Here is a 22821-nt window from a genome sequence, read left to right as displayed (position 1 = left end):
AAGCGAGAAGTATCGCGCTTCCGAAGTGAGCTTTTCACCTATCTAAAAAGCTTTCGATAACTCTGGATTGAACATAAATACTTCAAAATTGTCTCTAAAAAGCAACATAAAATCCAGGACTTTTCAAGGTGCACGAGCAAAACTATCAGCTATATGTAAAAGTTTTAAAATTTTGTAACTCAACTCTAAAAGAAAATTCGTTTCTATATGTACTTGATCATTTTTCCATTATATAGGTGCGTTTTGTCTTTTTGTTCTTAATATTTAGCATGGAGAAACCACTGCTATGGTTTGGACCAATGTTGGCATTGGTGTGTATCGGCCTATAGGTATCGTATAGCCAGAAATTTGATATGATACTGACCTGGATTGGCTATTTTTTAATAAATATAAAAATAACTTAAATTAATTTTTAATATTATTTTAATGGTTTTAAGGTGTCACATTATGATTGACACATAATATTTTTTAATTATTTTTTGGACGATTCACTTGAGAATTGGTATCTGCCGATTCACCTGAATAGTTGGCCAAATGATACAGGTCTGATTCCGATACTAACAACATTGGTTTGGACATCCATTACGGTCCATTTGTACTTCGAGTGCCCATCAGGGATAGTTTCGCATTTGGCTTAATCAAATTCCATGAGTACTCTCATTTAGGAACCATTTTTTGTTTAGAACCCAGAGTCGACAATTACCAAACTGTTCCACTAATGACATGAGTAGAACTAGATCCATTACCATCGAGATCCAATATCAAGCTTGTCTTAGTGTAGCATCCTCCTTTATTATTCCCAAATAAAAACTAAATAACATGCCCTGATTATGAACGCAGAGAAGTGGCCAGTCCAAGATCCAAAAGATTCGGGTTGGGTTCAAGATCTGTTAAAGGTACAAGTCTTCTCCATGATCAAAACTTAAATGTGATGTCTCTGATGCCATCAAACAAAACACATCAACACATAAGACACAACAATTACATGGTTCAGCTCTGATGTTAATCTGACACCGAATTTACAAAAAAAACTACCAAAACTCCAATATATTTAAGGAAAGTTGGAAAATTGTAGGAAATAAGTAGGAAAACTAGAAATTAAAGGAAAGTGGATAACTGATTTCATATTCAATTGAACATTTCGACTACAAAGATATCTCATATATAAAATAGATGTTTTTTTCCTAATTCTAAATCAAACAAATTATGATAACAATCTAAAAAGATAAAATTTATCGTAAAGATAAGAATCAGACACAATAATCCAATATCTACACATACAATATCCAAATGCTCAAATACAAAAGATCCAAATAACAAGGAATCCAAAATCTAAGATGGATCGAATGGGCCGTGCTAGACAGTTTATTTTGCTTCATCCCTGCATCAGGTTGCTATTGGAACCTCTCTCTCTCTCTCTCTCTCATTTTATTTCACCGCATTCAACTTACATAAAGTCTCAATATATCGAGACCTACAGCCTACAGGCCTGACTCCTTTTCTTATTCATTATTATAAGGATTTAGATTGAACTTGCTTGCTTATCTTGAGACAAAATCCTTTTTGCTAACAATTTCTTCTCCTTACCATATTTAAGTCATTGTGTAGAAAGGTTGCCTAAGGGCACGCTTGGAAGTGAGAAAGATGTAGGAAAAGTGATACAAGATGGAAAATCTATACGGTTTTTTCGACCCTTCCAAACAAGAGACACTTTTCTTTGAGATTAACTGCTCCAGATTTATCTCCTTAGCTGGAGAATTGCCAAGATGGATGACTTGCATCTTCAACGGATCTTGAACAGAACCCTAATCTTTTGGACTGGACACATTTGTTGCGTTAATACTTAGATTGATTCAAGACTATATTAGACATGACCTGACTCCAACTCTACTCAGGCAACCAAATCTACCAACCCAATAGAGAACCAAACCGATTGATGCTTGAATCAGTTTTATGTAGGGATATCAATGGGTCGGATTTTGCATGACATCTGATTAAATTCATCTTCGATTAGTTAGATTCATAAGCCAAATATATATATATATAGTACAATTAATAATGAGATTTAGATTTGGTTTTGGGTTTGGCTACCAAAACCTATGGATGTTTGGGTTTGATGGATATCTGAATTCAATCATATGTAAAAATTGGATTTAGTATGAGCTTTTCTCCATCCAAACTCGAATATAAATCTGATACCAGATTTAGATCTTTAGGTTATATATGTTGGTTTTTAATTAAGAGGAGCAAAAAAAATGGAGAAAAGAGGTTTGATCATGTATGGATTGGTAAATAGGACAAGGTGGGGGTTGAAGAATGGATGGAGGGAAGTTTTTTACTCTATATAGACCTATTTCTCCTAATTGGTGAAATTAGAGAGCAACCAAAGTCTTCAAGATGCCCCAAAGAGGTTTAGCGTAATGTGATGGAACCTAGGCCATTAGTGGTGGTCTAGGTTCAAATCCCATGGGCATCATTCCTTGCACAAGCCGAAGTGTGGGGTAAGGGATAAGCCCACAGAGTTTTACTCTGCCAGGACATATAAAAAAAAACAAAGAATTCAAGATGGTTCTCAAGTTGACAATGAGCCAAAATCAAGCTTATGGTCCACTATTTATATAACACATGGAGAAGCTTCTTACACAAGGTACCCCATGTAGCTTCTCCCACAAGCTTTTCTTTCTTCTTTTTCTTTCTCGTTCTTTCTTCTAAACCTCATTGTCACCAGTGTTTCTTTCCCTCATTGTCGGAGAGAGATTGGAGTTGCGTATGATTGCAATGGAAAGATCACCTTCTTCTTGTCAACCCATCTATCAGAAGTGGATCATACGATTTTCTTCTTTTTCCTCATTTTATCGTAGTTTTAGTTTTTTCATATCATAAATCATATCATTACATGTAGCATCATTTGATCATTACATATTCATCATATTTAGATTATATTACTTTTAGTTTCATCATCTAAATATATATATATATATAATAGTTTAGTTAGCCGATTTCCTCAATTTTTATGTAGAGTAGTATTATTTTAATTGAATTGATGCATGTAGTTAAGTGTTTTCCCACAACCATCATAGATTTCACTTAGATAAGATTGGGTTTAGTATATATATTTAATTTATATTAAGTTTTTGTTATTCGGTAATTAATTAGATTAATTAATTTAAGATTCTTTAATTAGTCGATTTAGTTTTTTATAATAATTTTTTATTCTTTTCATTTTCGGTAATCAGATCTAACCTTAATTCATTTGTTCATGTTCAATAGGTCAATCAGTCCATGTTATTTTTAATTCCAGAAATTTTATGTTTAGCACTTAGAATACAAATTAGTTTTTCATACATTAATTATCGTTTTTAATCACTTAGATTATTAGCCGAGTCAGATAGATTATAATTAGTCTCTTTAATTAGTTGTTTTAATTCATGTCAATTATTATTTTTACAATAATTAGATTAGTCTGGTAATTAGATCAATTTGTTAAAAAAATTAGTTCAGAATAGATTATTGTAGCCGATTTACTCTTTCATTGAATTATCGTTGTCGTTAATAATCATATGTTTTCGTTTGATAGTTTAGCTTAATTATAAATTTTTTTATAGATAACATTAGTTCAGACTTCTTACATTAGATTAGATTAGATTCATTTACGCTAATCTTAGTTAGCTTTGATTTTTAATTTTTGCATGTAAAGTAAAATAGTTAGCCGATTTCTTGATTTCTTGCCTTTTGATTTCAATTCATTAAATTACATAATTTAAGTTAGTCATTAAAATAGTTAGATTAGTGTTAGTTTATTACAAGATGAATTTTCTTAAGTGTTAGTTTAAGTTCACATTTTATTTTATGTCCTACAAAGTAATTGGTTCTATTTAATTCAAGTAGTAGTTAATTTAATTCATGTTTTTTTTATTTTAATAAGTAGTTGTTTCATTTGCTTTAAGTTAGTTACTTAGTTGCATAGTTTGTAAGTTTCATAACTTATTAGTTGTTATAAATTAGTTTCTTGATTGTTAATTAGTTTGTTTTGTTATTTTGCTTTTAGTTGTAGCGCTCCAAACCCCGACCTTGAAAAATCCTTTGATTTTTGAGGAATTTTTTTTTTGAAAGTTGGTTTTATGTCAAACAGCGGAAAGACAAAAGAAAGGGCGGTAAACAAGGGTAAAAAAGCAGCAAGTCTGAGCGGGCCACAACAAGTGATACATATACATCAAAAGATCCAAAATGTACAAAACTTAAGTGTTTCAAGTTTACAAAATGAGACAATGTACATCCATTCTCACAGTCTCTCAAAACAAGGAGAAAAGTCCTCTCAAGCCCCAAAACCCAAAAAGGAGTCAGAATCTGCCGCTAAGTGTGGGTCCCCAAGCCTCCAGACTGTGTGCCATCGCATCGCAGTTGTGCCTACTCATCACCTGCATCACCATAAAATGGGGTCAGTACTCTTGCGAGTTGGTGAAGTGCAACAACATCATATATCCATTTTTCAAGGAAAAAGCATGTAGTATGGAAACATGTGAAGCATCAGATATATGTGCATGTGTGAGGTAAGTGCACATGCAACAAGTCTAAGTAACAAGGAAGTAACAAGTGCAACAGACAGTAGTAACAGCACAAGGAACTAAACAACTATTAAACGACGAGTAACTAAGTAGCAACAAATAAAGCAGTACGAGAGCACTATCCAAGTAAGCACGTAAAAGAACTACTAAAGTAAGTTAGCTGTGATTGGTTAGTATTTATGTTCTTCTGATTACTCCTTCAGGTACACGAAGGAACCTCGCATTCTGTGAGACATGCACTCGGTGTCTGTTATTCAAATTTGAGTGTGGTAACTGAGGATGCTACAGACCGAGTCAAACCTTATGCGAGCAGTCATAACTGAGAGAAAACCCACGCATAGGTAAAGGATTGAAATCCATACTACTGCAGTAGTGAGGTACCTTAAAAGGTCATCATGACCTCCCTAACTCTGAGTGACTGGAGGTCAAAGGACGCTACAACTCATATAAAAACATGTGTCGTAGTAACGACTAGTCACTCAGGGTTGTACCATCCACCCTCTCTAAGGTGAACCATTTTGTGAATGGGGCACGACAGTTTATCTTTCTTCGGCTTGGTTTGACAACATACCTCCTTTCAAGGTGTATATGTCGAGTGGTCCCTGCGGGGTACGTGAAAGAGGACTTAGCCTGCCCATTCACGTGCTCAGCCTCACACGGCCAACATAGAGCACATCGCATGTGAAAGTGATCATAACACCATTTAATCTTTTTCATTTCTAGGATATAGACATGTGTGAGCTCACTCACGAACATGGGGTCATCGCCCAAAGACTCCAACTGAGTCGAAAAACCACAACAAGTGTATTGCTCATAACCTATGGTGTTCAAGTTTTTGTCAGTCTTTATATTACATGTGTAATGTGCACTCCGTGCACTCATCTATGCCTCAAGCACGAGACCAAAGTATACCTCTCGAGGTACGTACTAACCAGTACAGGTGTCATGGTGTGCTATGTACAAATGCGAAGCTAATTGTCATATTTTCTCCAGTTCTTCGCACAAATAATGGTACAAAGGCAAGATACGTATGCATAACTATGAAAAAACATTTCAACAAGTGGCAATGTGAGAGTGAGTGTACCAATTCACATTCTTAAGCGATACGAAGCTCTCAAAGCCTAACCTTATCATAATTTCATAAATATATCAGAATTGTCAAGTATTGCATGTTTTTTAGTGTGAGCCATAATTACAATTTCCAAGCAATGAGCTTCAAATGTCATACATTGGCAAATTCTCGCACAGCAAGACCATTTCCATAAGGAAGATTTGTGATTTCGACACTATCACGTGTTGAGATTGAAATTTAGAATATTTCCATACGTATGGGAATTACATTGGCATTTCCACGGTGGATCATCGCGCTTGCGGAAACCAACGATGCTGAAACGATGGTTTTTGATGAAACTGTCGAAAACCTAAGATGAAGAAAGATTCTTTATACATGTAGACAACGTACTGTTCACCCAACAACTTCACATTAATGCTATCAAGACGGGACAACGAAGGCCACAGGGTTTGCTCCAAGCCCACCACACATTCGGCTACCTGAATGTCTTAAACACGGGGCGCAAAGTGCCGACCATCCCGAAGCACCAACGGTGATTTGGGAGGCCATAAGCCATGGTATGGACACTGCATGAACCATGCGAACTGTCCGACCCGAGGCTGTTGGACAACGTACATGGGACACTTAATACACTAAGTTAAGGTTCTCATAACATGCTCTATTATTTTATTTTATTTTTTAAACTCACGAAAACAACCCAGCGGTTAGGGAGGAAATTAATGCGGGTCAGGTGACTAAACGACTAGGAAGCCCACCCTGATCTGGACCACACTGGAATTGGGTCCAGGGGGCACTCCCAAGTCCCGAATCTGAACTAAAATGGTTTGGTCCAAGTGGTACTGCCAAAGAGCAAGTCCGACAAGGGACCTCGGATCTGAACCAAATATGTTCAGTCCAGAACTGCACATTCGGTGCAGCAGGTCCACGACCCAACCCATGGCCAGCTAGGCACTCGGGTGCTCTAGCATCCGACGCCTACACCGTGCCAAGGTGCAAACCAAGAGGAGAATGGGGTCTGGTCCTATGGACCATACCTCAGTCTGGAGTCCACTCTGGTCTGAAGCAGTTGTTCAGGCCAGGCGCTGCCATGTAGCAGCAGGCCTATGGCAAGGAGCCCAGCCCGCATGCTACCCGAGCGTGGATAGCACCCAGTGACAACCACCGCGCCGAGGCGAAACAAAGGGGATAGGGCCATGGGTCTGGTCCTCTAGACCAGACCATAAGGTCTGACAAACACCCTGGTCAGAAGCCATGGGTTCAAACCAGGCTTTGTTATAGGACAGAGGCCCGAACCAGGCGCCTAGGCCGGCTAGGCTACACGGGTGCCTCCGGTACCCAGTGGCTTGCCGCTCACCAAGAGAGCTAGGGCGAAGGTGACTCTGTGCACCTAGCCGAGCCCTGCTCGGACCAGGGTGCCCCTGGTTGGATCTGTCTTAGTAGGGGATAGGCCAACCGAACACCCTACAATAGAAAAATAAAATAAAAGAATAATTGTTGGAAAGGGGTTGGAGCGAAAAGAAAGTGGAAGGGGGCGGCCACGGCTAAATTGGGCTACTATCATGCCCAGTCCGGTGCTCCAGCCACCAAATGGGTTCAAAAGTGGTCCCAGCCACCTCATGACAATGAGAGGGGTTGAGGACAAACTAATACAAACGAACCTAGGAAAAACTTCATGCGAAAACCAAGAAAATGCCAAGAGGCTAAAATAATTTACAAATGAGGAGGCATGAAGCATAGCTACATTTTATTATTTATATATATTTATTCTTTTTTTTCTCTTAGACAAGCACAAAATGGAGCAATGACCTTCAAACCAAATGGAAAATTGGTTGTCTTGAGCCCCTCTTCTTTCATGGAACGAAAAGGAGGGTGCTTCGCCAACCTAAAGCATCAAATATATCCGCCAAGAGCCACTCATCCATAGATGCATCCGACTTCATGGCTTCATGTTCCAAGGTATATACATTTTTTTCTAAGAGAGGAAGAAAATACAATATGTGAAGCTTCACCTTGGATTTTTGGATGGTGAAGGAGGTGAGAAAAAGATGAAGGTGCTATGGATTTTGGTTGCAACCTTCACTATGGAAGCACACACACACCTAACACGTTTTGAAGAAGAAGAAGAAAATGAGAGGGAGAGAGAGAGCTTAGGAGAGAAGAGAGGGAGAAATTTCATGAAAAAAACACCTTTTTTGGGCTTCTCTCTCTTTCCTAAAAGTTTTTAAATTCCCTGCATGAGCTTGGATGGTTGAGATCTCTCAGTGAGATCCAACAGTTGGGGTAAATCTCACACCCCACTAGGCGGTGGCAAGGATGCAATATCCTTGCATGGTCGCCCAACAAAGCCATACATTTCTCTTATTTCAAAAACTTTAAAAGATCTTTCAAAAATGACACTCAGGAGGGTTTCTAATTGCCATCGAGGTTTTTGAAAAATTAGAGGGGTGTGAACACCCCAAATTTTTAAAAAAATACCAAAATTCCTTTTTTGCCCCTAGCCCCCAACTTCTGAAGAATTTGGGTCAATTTCTGATCAAATTCCATTTATTTCTCGGATTCACTGGAATCCAAATCCATATCTGACCCAATTTTGGATCCGGATCTAATATCAAAATCTAATTCTGAGCCTTATTATCCAATTTTCCATTCAAAATTATAAAAATACAAAAATAGTTTTCTTAATGGTTTAGACATTTCATCCGGTGTCTATTTGGATCCATTGTTCTTTATTCCTCGATTTGAGATCTAAAACTCGAGCATTTTATCAAAACTCTGGATCCACACCCGTTTTCTCAAAAAATTCCTAAAGTCTAACTCTATATTCTCAAAAAAACCCTCTTGTGTAAAAATTTCAAGCTTTATAAAAATGTTTCAAAATCCCTTATTTCCCCCCATAATTTTAGAAAGTTTTCTTTCAAAAACAAAAAAAAAATAGAAAACACAAAGAAAAGAACAAAAAAATAGAAAAAAGAAAAGAAAATTAAAAAAAATGGCTTAACCCTCTTTTTGAAAGCATTTTCGCAGTTAAAACCTGTTTTGAGAAAAAACTTTGTAAAGGACCACCATTTTGAAAAAAACCAAAACCCAATGGATCCAATTTGTAAAACCCCCAATGGCCTTCTATTATAAGAAGAGTTTGGGGGGAAGGGGGGGCGAGGATCATCCGCCTTTAACCTCTCCCACATATACCATCTCATCTCACTACACACTTGTTATCATCGCAAAATTTTTAACTTTTGCAAATCAAACTGACCTTTGAAAAAGATTTTGAAAATAACTCGCCTCCGTTTTTAAAATGCGGGAAAATTCCGAAGAATGGGACTCGCTTGTCGGTACGAGGTTCAACCGTTCCTGTCACCTTTAACAGGGGTAATTGAACCAAGGATCAATCTTATGCTCTACTCTATTCAACTTGTCTAAATCATATTCTAATTTCTAAATGCACATAGAATCAGGCATGTGCTATGAATTTTCAGAAAATGCACATTTGAAAACATGATGTTTGCTTTGAATGATTGAAATATTTAGAAAATGTAAATCTTGGAAAATCGTGAATTGGGATTTGAAATGTACTTCTGAGAGAAATAAAAATCGATTTTGAGGAATCCTTGACATTTGGTGAAAATCGATTCTGAGAAACTTGGTTTCTCTGAATTCAAACTTTGAAATTGAAATTCTAACTTAGAAAATTTGAATTTGGAACTTGGGAAATATTTGAAATATCATTGGCAAATCCATATTCTTTTGAATAAGACTTAGAAAAATTCTAACTTCAAACTTTGAAATTGACTGCATAACTTTGGAAAATTGAGTTTATGAACTTGAAAAACACTTGAAATATTCTTTGAAATTCAATGCTTTTGGGAAAATCGATTTTGCTATAAGACTTAGGAGATTTTGAAGAATTTGAACTTCTTTGAATTGAGATTTGAATTGGAATTGGCAAATGCATGAAATGAATAAATATGGATTTGAGGAATTGAGAAATGCTTTTTGTATTTTTGAGAAATGCAGTGCATTTTTTTAAGTTAGCCTAAGAGTGTAGGCTGAATGTGGCTAATGTGAAGATCATAAATCTAAGTATCATTCGTATTCTGACTATGGCCATAAATACAAATTCCACCAAGTTTATAAACTTCATAGAAGCTAGTGCATATGCCATTTGTGTAGACCATGGTGAATTTGTAAAAATATGCATGAATCATCATCCATCACACATTATTAAAAAAAAAAAATTATATCAATGCTGCCTAAGCTAAGCAGGAAATGTAAATTCTTATTCCAAAGTTTAATTACAAATTACATCACTATTGAAATTTAAATACATGAAAAATAAAGTCTTCAATGTACCTTGAGGTGGCTGCAATGGAGGAAGGGCTGGAGAGGAGAGAGAAGCTCCAAGAATCCCAAGGAGAGCCAGTTGGAAAAATCGACCCCCCTATGGAGACTATTTATAGAAATTTTTTAGGTTTAAAAATTGAGAATTTTGAATTTTTTGGACTCTAACAAGGGGGGCGATTTTTGGGTGGAAAGACCTAACTACCCCTAGCCTAAATTATCTAAACTAATGCCTAATTAACCCCTAGACTTTCCTAAAAAATCCCCAAATGTAATGCCACTTGGCATTTTCTACATTTGGCTTTTTAAAACACCTTTAAAAACACTAGTTTTAAAAACTAACTTTCAAAATGAGTTTTTTTCAAAATGGTTTTGACTCTTCTAAACCTCTAACATTAACCAAGACATAAACTAACCCTAGTCTAGCCCTGACTGACTCGAATATGGCGCCACCCCGAGTGGGCCCTACTTGAGTTTTTCAAAAAGCGATTTTAAGACTTGAAATTGAAGGAGTTTTCAAAAGGATTTTCAAAGACAAACTTCAAAGTTATAATTTTTGAAATGGAATAGGGTCCTAACTAGGTTAGAACTCCTCTGGATATGGTGCCAACTGAGTGGGCCCACATCGAGTTTTGGAAATTTTGAAATAAACACTGAAAATGGCTTTGAAAAGGGGTTAAAATTGACATTTGAAATTCAAGATCTTTAAAAATAGGGTCTCAAGCGAACTGGAACTCCGAGTTAGAGTCTTGAACTCTTAAGACTCTGAGATTTTAAATTTTTAGAATTCAAATGAAAGAATTTTCGAAAGATTTTATCAAGAAATGATGAAATAAGTCAGAAAACACAGTCAGGGTTAGACTCCTAACTCGACCGAACTCTAAAATAGAGTTTTGAACTAACTAGACTCTGTAAAATGACCTAAATTTTGACAATAATCGAAAAAGACTGAAAATGGAAGTAAAACAGATTTCAAAACAGACTCCTGACCGGATTAGGACTCTGACACAGAGTCTTGATCGGACTGAAACTTTCAAAACTTTGAGAAATTTGATAAATGGAGGAATTCAGAAGCGACACCACCTCAATGGGTCTCATCTGTGAATTGAAATCGATTAAAATTTGAATTTGAAATGAATCCAGATTGTTTCTTTGAGAAAATATTTCGAAATATAAAGTCCTGGGGTTGGAAAATGACAGAGTATTGAATAAAAACCCAGGTTTTAAAATTGATTTTGAAATAAAAGCTTTAAAATTCAAATCTGGATTGAATGTTTTGAAATAGGAGTGCTGGATCTCGAAAATGAAATGCAATGACATGCAATGCTATGCAATGCGATGGAATGATATGCAGAATATATGCAATGATATGCAATGACACATGAAATGGACAAACACTGGATTAGGGTGAAAATTTGGGGTGTTTACAACACTACAATAACATCTGATGCATCTCCATTGTTGCATCTGTGCATTTAGCACCTTTTGCCACTCATATTTAGTATACTTTACCACTGCACTCATTCCACCCTTGCCCCCTTTGATTTGCAGCAACCCCTACATTTACACTCACTCTCAGCACTTCACCTGGGAACCCACATTGCCACCATCTATCACTGCTACAATTCACGCACGGCAGCACAATAACACTCACTCCACCATTCCCCCTGCTGCATCCACCTTGCAACTTACCATTTAACTGCCCTCCATTGGCACCCTCCATCTATAGTAGCATACACACATCACATAGCATACTTGCCATATGGCTGAACATTCAGCCCTCACACTCATGTGTCTCATATTGCCTTATATTCACCATTTTCCATAAGCAATCTTCACTCATACACGACAGACCATGTTATGCAATATACCACAACCACCTTCATTCATAGCAATACCACTTACACATAGCAGCATCCCAAGCCTCTGCTACATGCATTCTTAACTATGCACATCATATGCAATTTCTCGTTTAGCTTAGGTGTAGCACTTAGGTCCTACACATGCATCCTTCATCTAGCCTAAGTATCATCTCTAGCTAAAGGGTTTTGCATTTTCATGTAGGTTTTCTCATTAGCATTCAGACACTCCACATATATTTCTAATTCGGCATAAGAAAAGTGATTTGTATATGCACCCTCCATTAGAGTAGGTATAGACGTGCATTTGTATAATATCTTTCATCTACCTTTTGCTAACTTAGTTTTTGCAGGAAATAGGTGGAAAATGCTACTTTTCTTTCTAGATTAGGAATTTTTGTAATTTCAATTTCAATTTAAAGGTTGTATTAGTTAGATATTAATGAGAATTTTACATTTCCAGTATTAGAATAGAATGTATGAGAATATACTTATCATGAATTACTTGTTTCATATCATTTTGCTTTTATTTCAAAAATTTATGAATGGTGAAACACGAATGACACGTGCACCTTTCTAATAAGAGGTAATTAATCCTAAGTAAACGATTCACATTTATGACCATAGTCAAAATGTGAACAATACTTAGGTTTTTTATCTTTTATGGAATAACATTTGACCTTCACTTAGGTCTTTTTTGAAAATCATCATATTTCTTTGAAATTTTCTTCCTTTATCAGAATTTGATATGTGGATTAATTTAAAATATATTCATGGCTATAGTCAAGATATATTGAAGGTTAATTTCATTTCAAATCCTATAAAGGCACCAAAAATTTATTTTATTCTTTATTAGAGTTTAAATATAGATTATATTATAATATATTTGTGACCATAGTCATGAATGTATTATAATTCTAATCTTATTTCAATTATATTAAAGAATGAAATATGCTTTTAAATTTTAATCTTTAAATTCTTTAAAGTCATTCATCATTTTGAATAGAATTGCATTTCAAATCATTTTTCAAATTCCAAGTGATTTTTGAGATAAACTTTCAAATGTATTTCTCGTTTCTAAAATCATTTTCAACTTTTATTTACAAATTCAAATTCATCTTTTATTCTCAATTCTATCTCATTTCAAAATTCAACTTCAATTCCCAAATTCAATTTTGATTCTAAGTTCAAAGTCTAAATTCAATCTCAATTTCCAAATTCATTTCCAATGTCAAAGTCTAAATTCAATTTCAAAATCCAAATTCGTTTTCAATTTCAAATCTTCCTTGTTCAATTCAAATTTTAATCTATTTCAATCTTTGATTATTTCAACCTCAGAAATTCAAATCTCCTTTTTTAAATCTCAAATTCACTTCAAACTTCCAAGTTTGGATTCGAATTCCAGTTTTTCCAAATCAAGTTCAACTTTTGAACCATGTCTTCAAAGATGTTTTCAAACTTATTTCAAAAACCACTTGGAAAAGTCCCAAAATTTCATAAGCATTTCTCAAAAAGCATACACCTTTGCATTTTCATTGCACAAGCATGACTCAATATGCATTTTAGGATTTCAGAATAATTACTTAGACAAAATTTAGGCAAAGCAAAAGGCATTAATTCGATCCTTGGTTCAATTACCTCTGGTAAAGGTCTCAGAAACGGTTGAATCTCGTACCGACGAGCGAATCCTATCTCTTCATGTTTTTCAAAATCTTTTTTCAAATAAAGGTCAAGTGAGACCTTGCAAAAGAGTTTCCTTTCTTTCTTTCTTTCTTTCTTTCTTTCTTTCTTTCTTTTCTCTCTCTTCTTTCTTTCTTTCTTTTTCTCCTTCAAAAAGGGAAAAAGGGCTAGAAAGGAAAGAGAAAAAGAAAGAAGGGAAAAGAGAAATTTTTTGCATGATCACAAGGGGGAGCCTCAAGGCTGCCACCCCTTACTAGCCAACGGAAGTGCACCATTTTGGCTTCACTAGAGTTCTTATAAGAATGCCATGGGCTGCTGCCGACTTGGCCAACCCATGGCCAGCATTCAAAAGGAGAATGGATATTTATATCTATGCCACCGCCCAGCTTGGTCAACCCTTGACCAGCGGGTCCTCATGGCCTCAAATGCCCTTCTTGAAGGTCGACCAAGGGCTTGGGTCGCCCCAAGTCGGACCTAGCTCAAAAATGATTTTTAAAAAAAAAAATCATTCCTTTTTAATTCTTTAATTAAAATAAAAAATATTATGACATATTTTCATTTTTAAATTCCTAATTACCACTAAATTTTCAAAGCACATTTGTAAATTCTCATCACTTGCGAAAATTGCTCTCGTTATGACTCGTATTCTATCAATATATGTTTTTCAGTAATTCACATGAAATAACGAGGCTTTTTTTCTCGTTTGGGTCCCGATTTTGGGGATTGACTAATCTAATATATTATGAATTTAACTTAAAATTCTCAAAAATTAATTCATCATAAATTATACTCATGTCACTTCATACATCTTACTTAAGTTATTTAGGACCTCGCTCATCATTAGGTATATTATGAAAAATCCTCGTAATCATATGAGAAATTCAATCTACTAAAACACATCAAATATTATATTATCTCAGAAATATCGTGAGCCTTACAATAGTGGTTTGTTATTTCATGTTAGTTTACTTCATGTTTTTGTGATTTTTGTTTGTACTAACTTTTGATTTTTGTGTAGTTTCTTTTCTCCGTTTTGTGTTTCATATTATGATTTTTGCAGAGAAACGTTTAGACGTATGGTGAACTCTCAAAAGTACCCCCGAAGAGCTTTCTAAGGTCTCCTCAAAAGGTCCTTAGAAAGCCCCTCCGGTGCGCTCAAAAAATAAGAAAAACAAAAGTTCAAGAAAGGGACTAACAGCTCAGAGCACTAAAGACCTTTTCTTTTTTTTTAGCTTAGGCTTTTATTTTATTTCAATTCAATTTAGGTTTGTAATAAGGCACTTTATTTTTATTTGTTTAAGACTTCTGCAGGGGCAACACTCTCTCATTTATTTAATTAATTGTCTTTATTTTCAAGGCAATAAAGAGTAGTTTAGCTTTTCTGTGGAATACAAAGTATTTTTTTTTCATTTCCTGAGTTTGACCCGGACTTTACCACTAGTGTGAACCGGTTTTTATTATTTGATGCATGGTTTCAACAAATGTTTTTATTGAAAATATATTTTTAAAATGCTTTATTGAAAAAGTTGCATCAATATCCAACCCAAGCTTTTTAGTTTTTTCTTTTCCTTGATAGCTTCTTTCATAAGCTTCTTGCCTTGAATTGGCTTCAGATTCAAGTTGCTTCATGCAAGCTTTCTTCTTAATCCATTATTACAAGCTACAAGTGTATAATATACCATCTACAACATGAATCTAAGAAATGTAATCTAACTCCTACCATTTCCATACTAAGACATGAATTCCTAACAAGTGAAACCCAATCTACAACAACAACAACTACGCCTTCATCCCAAAAAAAATTGGGGTTGGCGATATGAACCAAAAAAGAAAATCATTCTGGGTCTTTCACATGAAGCTTTATCCTCCAATCATTTCTATCCAATGCCATGTCCTCGGTGAGGTTCAAAGCATTCATATCCTTTCCTATCATCTCCATCCAAGTGAAACCCAATCTAATGATCCCAAAATGCCTAAAGGGGGCATTTGTAATCATGTCATCTAATTAATTTATCGCTTAATTAGATTATGAGAGTAGTTACTAATTTTAATTAGTTTAGGAAAAACCGCTTTTGAAAAACACGTTTTTGAGGAAGACTTGTTTTCGAATTTATGATTTTTTTTTTTACTTCCATAGAAAATCGTATTTTGACCTAATTTTTATTATAAATAAATTTTTTCCAGCAGTATCCCATGTTTTTTCTCTTGAGATTTGTGCCCTCCTCTCTCTCTCCTCTCTACCGCTTATTCTTCTCCTTTCTCCCTTTTCTCTTCTCAAGTTTGTTCTTTTCCCCGCTCTTCTTTCCTCTTTTTCTTTCTCGTTCTTTCCTCTAAACCTCATCGTCACCAGTGTTTTTTTCCCTCATTGTCGAAGAGAGATTGGAGTTGCGTATGATTGCAATGGAAAGATCACCTTCTTCTTGTCAACCCATCCATCAGAAGTGAATCGTACGGTTTGCTTCTTTTTCCTCATTTCATCGTAGTTTTAGTTTTTGCATATCATAAATCAAATCATTACATATAGCATCGTTTGATCATTACATATTCATCACATTTAGATTAGATTATTTTTAGTTCCATCATTTAAAAAAGAAAAGAATATATATATTTATATAATAGTTTAGTTAAGCGGTTTCCTCAATTTTTGTGTAGAGTAGTATTATTTTAATTGAATCGATGCATGTAGTTAAGTGTTTTCCCACAACCATCATAGATTTCACTTAGATGAGATTGGGTTTAGTATATATATTTAATTTAGATTAAGTTTTTGTTATTCAGTAATTAATTAGATTAATTAATTTAAGATTCTTTAATTAGCCGATTTAGATTTTTATAATAATTTTTTATTCTTTTCATTTTTGGTAATCAGATCGAACCTTAATTCATTTGTTCATGTTCAATAGGTCAATCAGTCCATGTTATTTTTAATTCCAAAAAATTTATGTTTAGCACTTAGAATACAAATTAGTTTTTCATACATTAATTATCGTTTTTAGTCACTTAGATTATTAGCCGAGTCATATAGATTATAATTAGTCACTTTAATTAGTTGTTTTAATTCATGTCAATTATTATTTTTACAGTAATTAGATTAGTCTGGTAATTAGATCAATTTGTTAAAAAAAAAATAGTTCAGAATAGATTATTGTAGTCGATTCACTCTTTCATCGAATTATCATTGTCGTTAATAATCATGTGTTTTTGTTTGATAGTTTAGCTTAATTATAATTTTTTTTGTAGATAACATTAGTTCAGACTTCTTACATTAGATTAGATTAGATTAGATTCATTTACGTTAATCTTAGTTAGCTTTGATTTTTAATTTTTGCATGTAAAGTAAAATAGTTAGTTGATTTCTTGATTTCTTGCTTTTTTATTTCAATTCATTAAATTACATAATTTAAGTTAGTCATTAAAATAGTTAGATTAGTGTTAGTTTATTACAAGATGAATTTTCTTAAGTGTTAGTTTAAGTTCACATATTATTTTTTGTCCTACAAAGTAATTGGTTTTATTTAATTCAAGTAGTAGTTAATTTAATTCATGTTTTTCTTATTTCAATAAGTAGTTGTTTCATTTGCTTTAAGTTAGTTACTTAGTTGCATAGTTTGCTAGTTTCATAACTTATTAGTTGTTATAAATTAGTTTCTTGATTGTTGTGATCATCTTAAAATTTTTCCTCTCGTAATATTCTCTCTCTTCCTTCTCTTTTCCTTTTCTAACCTCTATTTTCTTTCCTTTTGAAGGGAGAAAATAAAAGACAAAAAAGAAGAGAGAAGAGAAAAGAAAAGAAAAGAAAGAGAAGAGAGGAGAAACTCTTTTGCGGGGTCTCACTTGACCTTGATTTGAAAATATTTAGAAAATTACTCGCCTCCATTTTGAAATATATTGCGGGAAAATGGAGAGACGGGATTCACTCGTCGGTACGAGGTTCGACCGTTCCTGACGCCTTTACCAGGGGTAATCAAGCCAAGGATCAAATTTATGCCTTTTGCTTTGCTAAGAATTTATTCTAAGTCTAAATACACAAAGAATCATGCTTGTGCAAATGCAAGGATGTATGCTCTTTTAAAAAATGATTTTGGAAATCTCTAAGTGTTTCTGAGATGAATCTGATAAGAGAGTGAAGAAATGGTTTCTAACTTTAGAACTTAAGATTTAAAGTTCTAAGTTTTTGGAATAATCAGAGCTTGGGGAAAATAAATCTGAACTTCGAAAGGAATGGTTTTGAAGTTGAGATAAAAGGAGAAGAAAAGGAAAATTCAAAGTCATAAATGGACTTTGAATTAGGATTTTGAATCAGAATAGAGATATAATTTGAATTTCAGTTGTAAAACTTGAAATCAGAATAAGATTTGAGAAATCCAAATAGAATTGATAGATGGAATTTATTTTGGAATTTTGAAATCTGAGATGAAATGGAATTTGGATTTAAGAATTGAGAATAGAAATTGATTTGAAATCTGAAATTTTAAGATGAAATTTGAATCTAAAGTCTGGTTTCTAAATAGAGTTGAAGTCCAAGATGAAATTGAATTCTGGATTTAGAATGGAATTGGATCCAAGATCTGGAATGCAAGATAGAATTTGGATCTGAAGTCTGAGATCCAAGGTAAAATTGAATTCTGGATTCTAAAGGGATTTTGGACCTAAAATCTAAGATCCGAGAGGGAATTGGATTCTAGATCCTAAAATGGAATTTGGACCTAAGATCCAATATGGAACTGGATTCTGGATCCTAAAATGGATTTTGGACCTGGAGTCTGAGATCCAAGGTAAAATTGGGTTCTGGGTTCTAGAATGGATTTTGGATCTGAAGTCTGAGATCCAAGATGAAATTGGATTCTGGATCCTAAGATGGGTTTTGGATCTGAAATTTGAGATCCAAAAAGTAGAGGTTTATACTTGAAAATCTGGATCCAAGTTGGGATGAGGATTCTAACTTTGGATTTGGATTCTGAAAAAGTCCAAATGGGACTTTTGAATATGGATCTGGGTTTTGGAAACTCAGAATGAATTTAAAATTTAAGAAGGGTTAAGTTTTGAGATTCAGAATCAATCTCAAACTTTTATTTTGAATTTGAAGGTAAGAAGATAAAACTTGATTTTGATTTTGAGAATGAATCAAAACTTTGAAGTTAAATTGAATTTTGAACTGAATTGGAGTGTTGAAATATAAAACGAAATTGAAAGTTCAAAGTCAAATTGGACTTTGAAAGTGAATTTTTAATCTTGAAAATGAGATAAAATTGGATTTGAATCTATAGAATAGAATTGATTTGAGAAATGAAGAAAGATACTCAAAAACACTTGGAGTTTTTGAAAGGAAATTTTGAAAATATAATGCAATTCCATCCTAAATGATGAATGAATTTAAAGAATTTGAAATTGGATTTTGAAAAGCTATTTTATTCTTTAAATAAATTAAAATAAGATTAAAGATATGATACATTCTTGACTATGGTCATTGAATGTATTATATAATAATCTATATTTAAATTCAGGTGAAGAATAAAACATATTTTGGTGCTTTTATAGAGTTTAAAATGAAATTAACTCTCAATATATCCTGATTATGGCCATTGATATATATTTTGAGTTAATTTTAAGTTAAACTCTAATAAAAGAAGGAAATATTTGAAAATATGATGATTTTTGAAGAGGATCCAGTATGGATCCAATGTTATTTTATAAAAGGTAAAAATCCTAAGTTTTGTTTACATCCTGACTATGGCCATTGATGTAAATCATCAACTTAGGATTAATTACCTCTTACAAAATGGTGCACGTGCCATTTGTATTCCCATTCGTGAGATCTTTGAGAAATGAGATAAAAATGACATGGAAGCAAGTGATTTATATGCTCATTCATTCTATCTAGTGCAGAAAATGTAAATTAAGATCTAACTTATTACAAAAATCGAATTTACAACCCCAAGTAATATATATTCCCTGCAAAACAACTGGATTAACATGAAAATAGAAGAAAAATGGCATATATCATATGGATATCTAAAAAAAATATTCATATACCAAGACATGAATGATGGAAAGATAGAAGAAATGATATATATGCTTATACATACGTATATATACAAGCATATGTTATATATATAGGTATATATATATATATATATATATATATATATATAGATATATATGGCATGAGAGAGGAGATGAGCTAATGGGCTGTAGGTAGTGGAGCTAGATGACAGTGGTGGGGAAGATGCATATGCAGTGGGCTAGTGTGATGTGGGTATGAGAATGTAGGTGACAGATGTGAAGGGTAACAATGCTTAAGGATGCATAGGCCCTCAGCAGGTTGGGTCTACAGACTCAAGCAAAGAGGCGAATTTATATACTGTTGGACCTACGTAGACTTAGCAGAATATGATGGACATGGGTGCTAGTATGACAACCTGAATGCATGTTGTGAATGGCACATTACAGAAGGGGTGCCTATCGTATGATGGAATGCCTACAGGAGATGCACCTTCAGCAGATGGGTGCTGTGTGGAAAGACACAATTGATGGTTCAGCAGTGCTGCTGAATTCAGAAGGGGAGTTGTGAAGGGAAACCGATATGCCAGTGTGACAAGTAGTTGCTGAAGGTGATGACAAATGCTACATATAGGCAATGTCATGATGGATGTAATGCTGGACAAGAAATAGAAATGGTGACCCAACCTAACTAGATGTAATGAGGATCAGATGAAATCATGGTAATTTGGTCATGATATAGCCGTGACTTTCGACCATGTGCAAATATCATAGCAGAACTGTCATGATATGCCTATGAGATTGTATTGAGCCAATGAGACCATGGCAATTTGAACCGTTGTGTGATAGGCATGAAATCACCATAATTTGGCAGACTGTCGTGAATGCCAAAGAATCACAATATTGCTTCAGGAAACATAACAATGCTAAATCATGAGGTCTCAATGTTACTGTGCAGCAAACCATAAGGTGGCTATTGTGCATTTATAAAGTATAAGATGGACAAGATAGGAGATAAACGCAGCCAGCAGTGAGCCACCATGCATAATGTGAAATCTTTTAGTGTTATAGCAATGGGTCCAATTATTTAAGCAAGTTCATAGAACTAAACTAAAGGGTTTGAATTATACATACAGTTTACCTTGGTCCTTCTGGTGTCTCTATTGCACAATGGATTCCTACCGAGGTGGTATGCTGCCAGGTGATAGGAGACTGAACTGGACGATAGCGGGTGAGTGCAATTAGTAAAATGGAGATGGAATGTAGTGGTGCTATAGTCAATGCTACAGTATGATGCACTGTTGCAAGTGCAGTGATAGTGCTTGTATATGGTAGAGACAAAAAGAGGCTGGAGATATTCAATGAAGTGCAATAGGAAGCATACAAACTATACCAGGGGATGAAACCATAATAATCATAAAAAATTAACAGAGATTCCTTGGAGTTCTGAGGCAAAGTTAAACTGATCTTCCTCTTTTCCTGCAAAATGCTCGATCAAGAGGTCAGGTAAGGACAGGCTTATAGTGCAATGGGTGTAATCATCAAGAGATAATAGAAATATCAACTGTAACGCATTCTCCAAAGGGGAGGGGTGACAAGTTACAAAAATGCAGATAAATGTAAGAAAAAAAATGATGCATTAAAGAAGATTTTGGCAGTAATATCTGCATATATACCAAAACTCACAGACCCACATGTTGGAACACCCCAACGAGTCACCCTTATTGCCAGTCGACTGTTACCCTGTACCAATGAGGCTGCCATTTTTTTTTATTGCCATTATTTCTGGATTTTCTTCTAAGAAGTCCCATTTAATTGAATTGATCATGGCTATTAAAAGCACAAAATCAACTATAGAAGAGATTTCAATAAAACCAGAGGGACTCCATCACGAACTATGAACTTTGTCTCTGATCAGCAGTGGATATTAGGGACTCAGATCTGATGGTGTTATCATGCAGGAACTCACTGATCTTCATTCTTTATCGAGGATTTGTTGTAGAGGGATCAACGAGATTCACCAACAGCCCTATTGCAGAAATCAGGATACTTCCCTCTCAAGTATTAGAGATACTTGAATGTCAGCCATCGTTGATTTATAAGCACAGACTTACCGACTTTGTGATTGACTCAAACTTATTTCTATCGGCTGAATTTACCATCCCAGAAGATCAAAATGATAATGCCATAACCAGCCACCAATGAGATGAATTATGTGTTGAACTGGGTTTTTTTTTTTTTGCTGAATCATTATCTAGGAATGGATTTGGGGCAGGTGAAGCATAGTAACTCATACACAGGGATTTATAAAACTGTATACAGGAGGTTACACATAGAGAATCATACCTGGTTTACATAACACAGGATGACACAATTGAAGCATCTATAGAAAATCTACTGAAGGTAAGCAAACGCTGTAGCATGAGTGCATAAAGATACAGGGAGTGACGCAAAACAGGAAATATTGATCCAAATTAGAGATAAATAAAATTACAGGCCATCGAATCCAAAAAAAAAAGAAAGAAAATGTCATGAAATAGATATGAAAATGATGACTAACCAAAGAAAATTTTCCAGAAATTTAGCTATATGCTAACCTGAAATGGTAACGACTGCAAGTAATGAAGCCACAGTGATGAATTCATAGCAAAGGAAGAGAATAATCATTGAGCTTTATTAAACAGGAATTTAAGTATAAACAAGTTGTCAGAATAAATAGGAAACTACAAATCGAAGTATGGTAAAGAAACGAGAAGCTGACAATATCAATAGAAATTTAAGATCAGAGAAAATAACGTTGAATCAATAAAACATAAAGAAACTTTTCTATTATTTTATTTTTTTAAAAAAGAACAGAGCCAATGTCGGAGTTGGATTACTCCATTGATGTAGCAACAATAGGAGGGTTGATCCTGCTATTTGCAGATCGACCCTTCCATTCGTGCCTCAAGATATATAAAAAGATAACAACAAAGAAGGACGGAACTTAAAATGAAATAATACCGTAAAATAGAGGAAGAAGAAAAATGAGGGAAGAGCTTTAACGGAGAATTAAGAGAGGAACAACAATGAAATGGTTATTTACTTGTAACTTCGCAGGGATTCTGAAGGAAGGAGAAAGAGGCTTCTTCAGTTGGAAAGGAGAAATACTAGAGAGAGGAATCAAGAGGGATGGTCTCGGGTGATGCTGGATTGCAGATGGAATGGATGATTGTCGATGGTAATGGATGCCGGATGCGGGCGTTAATGGGTGGCCTTTCTCCCGATGTGCTTCCCTTTTTTAAAGAGGAAGAGGAGAGTTCGAGAG

Source organism: Nuphar pumila, chromosome 4, assembly GCF_984573655.1.
Source record: "Nuphar pumila chromosome 4, dmNupPumi1.hap1.1, whole genome shotgun sequence".
Lineage (NCBI taxonomy): Eukaryota > Viridiplantae > Streptophyta > Magnoliopsida > Nymphaeales > Nymphaeaceae > Nuphar > Nuphar pumila.
This window is presented reverse-complemented; position numbering follows the sequence as displayed.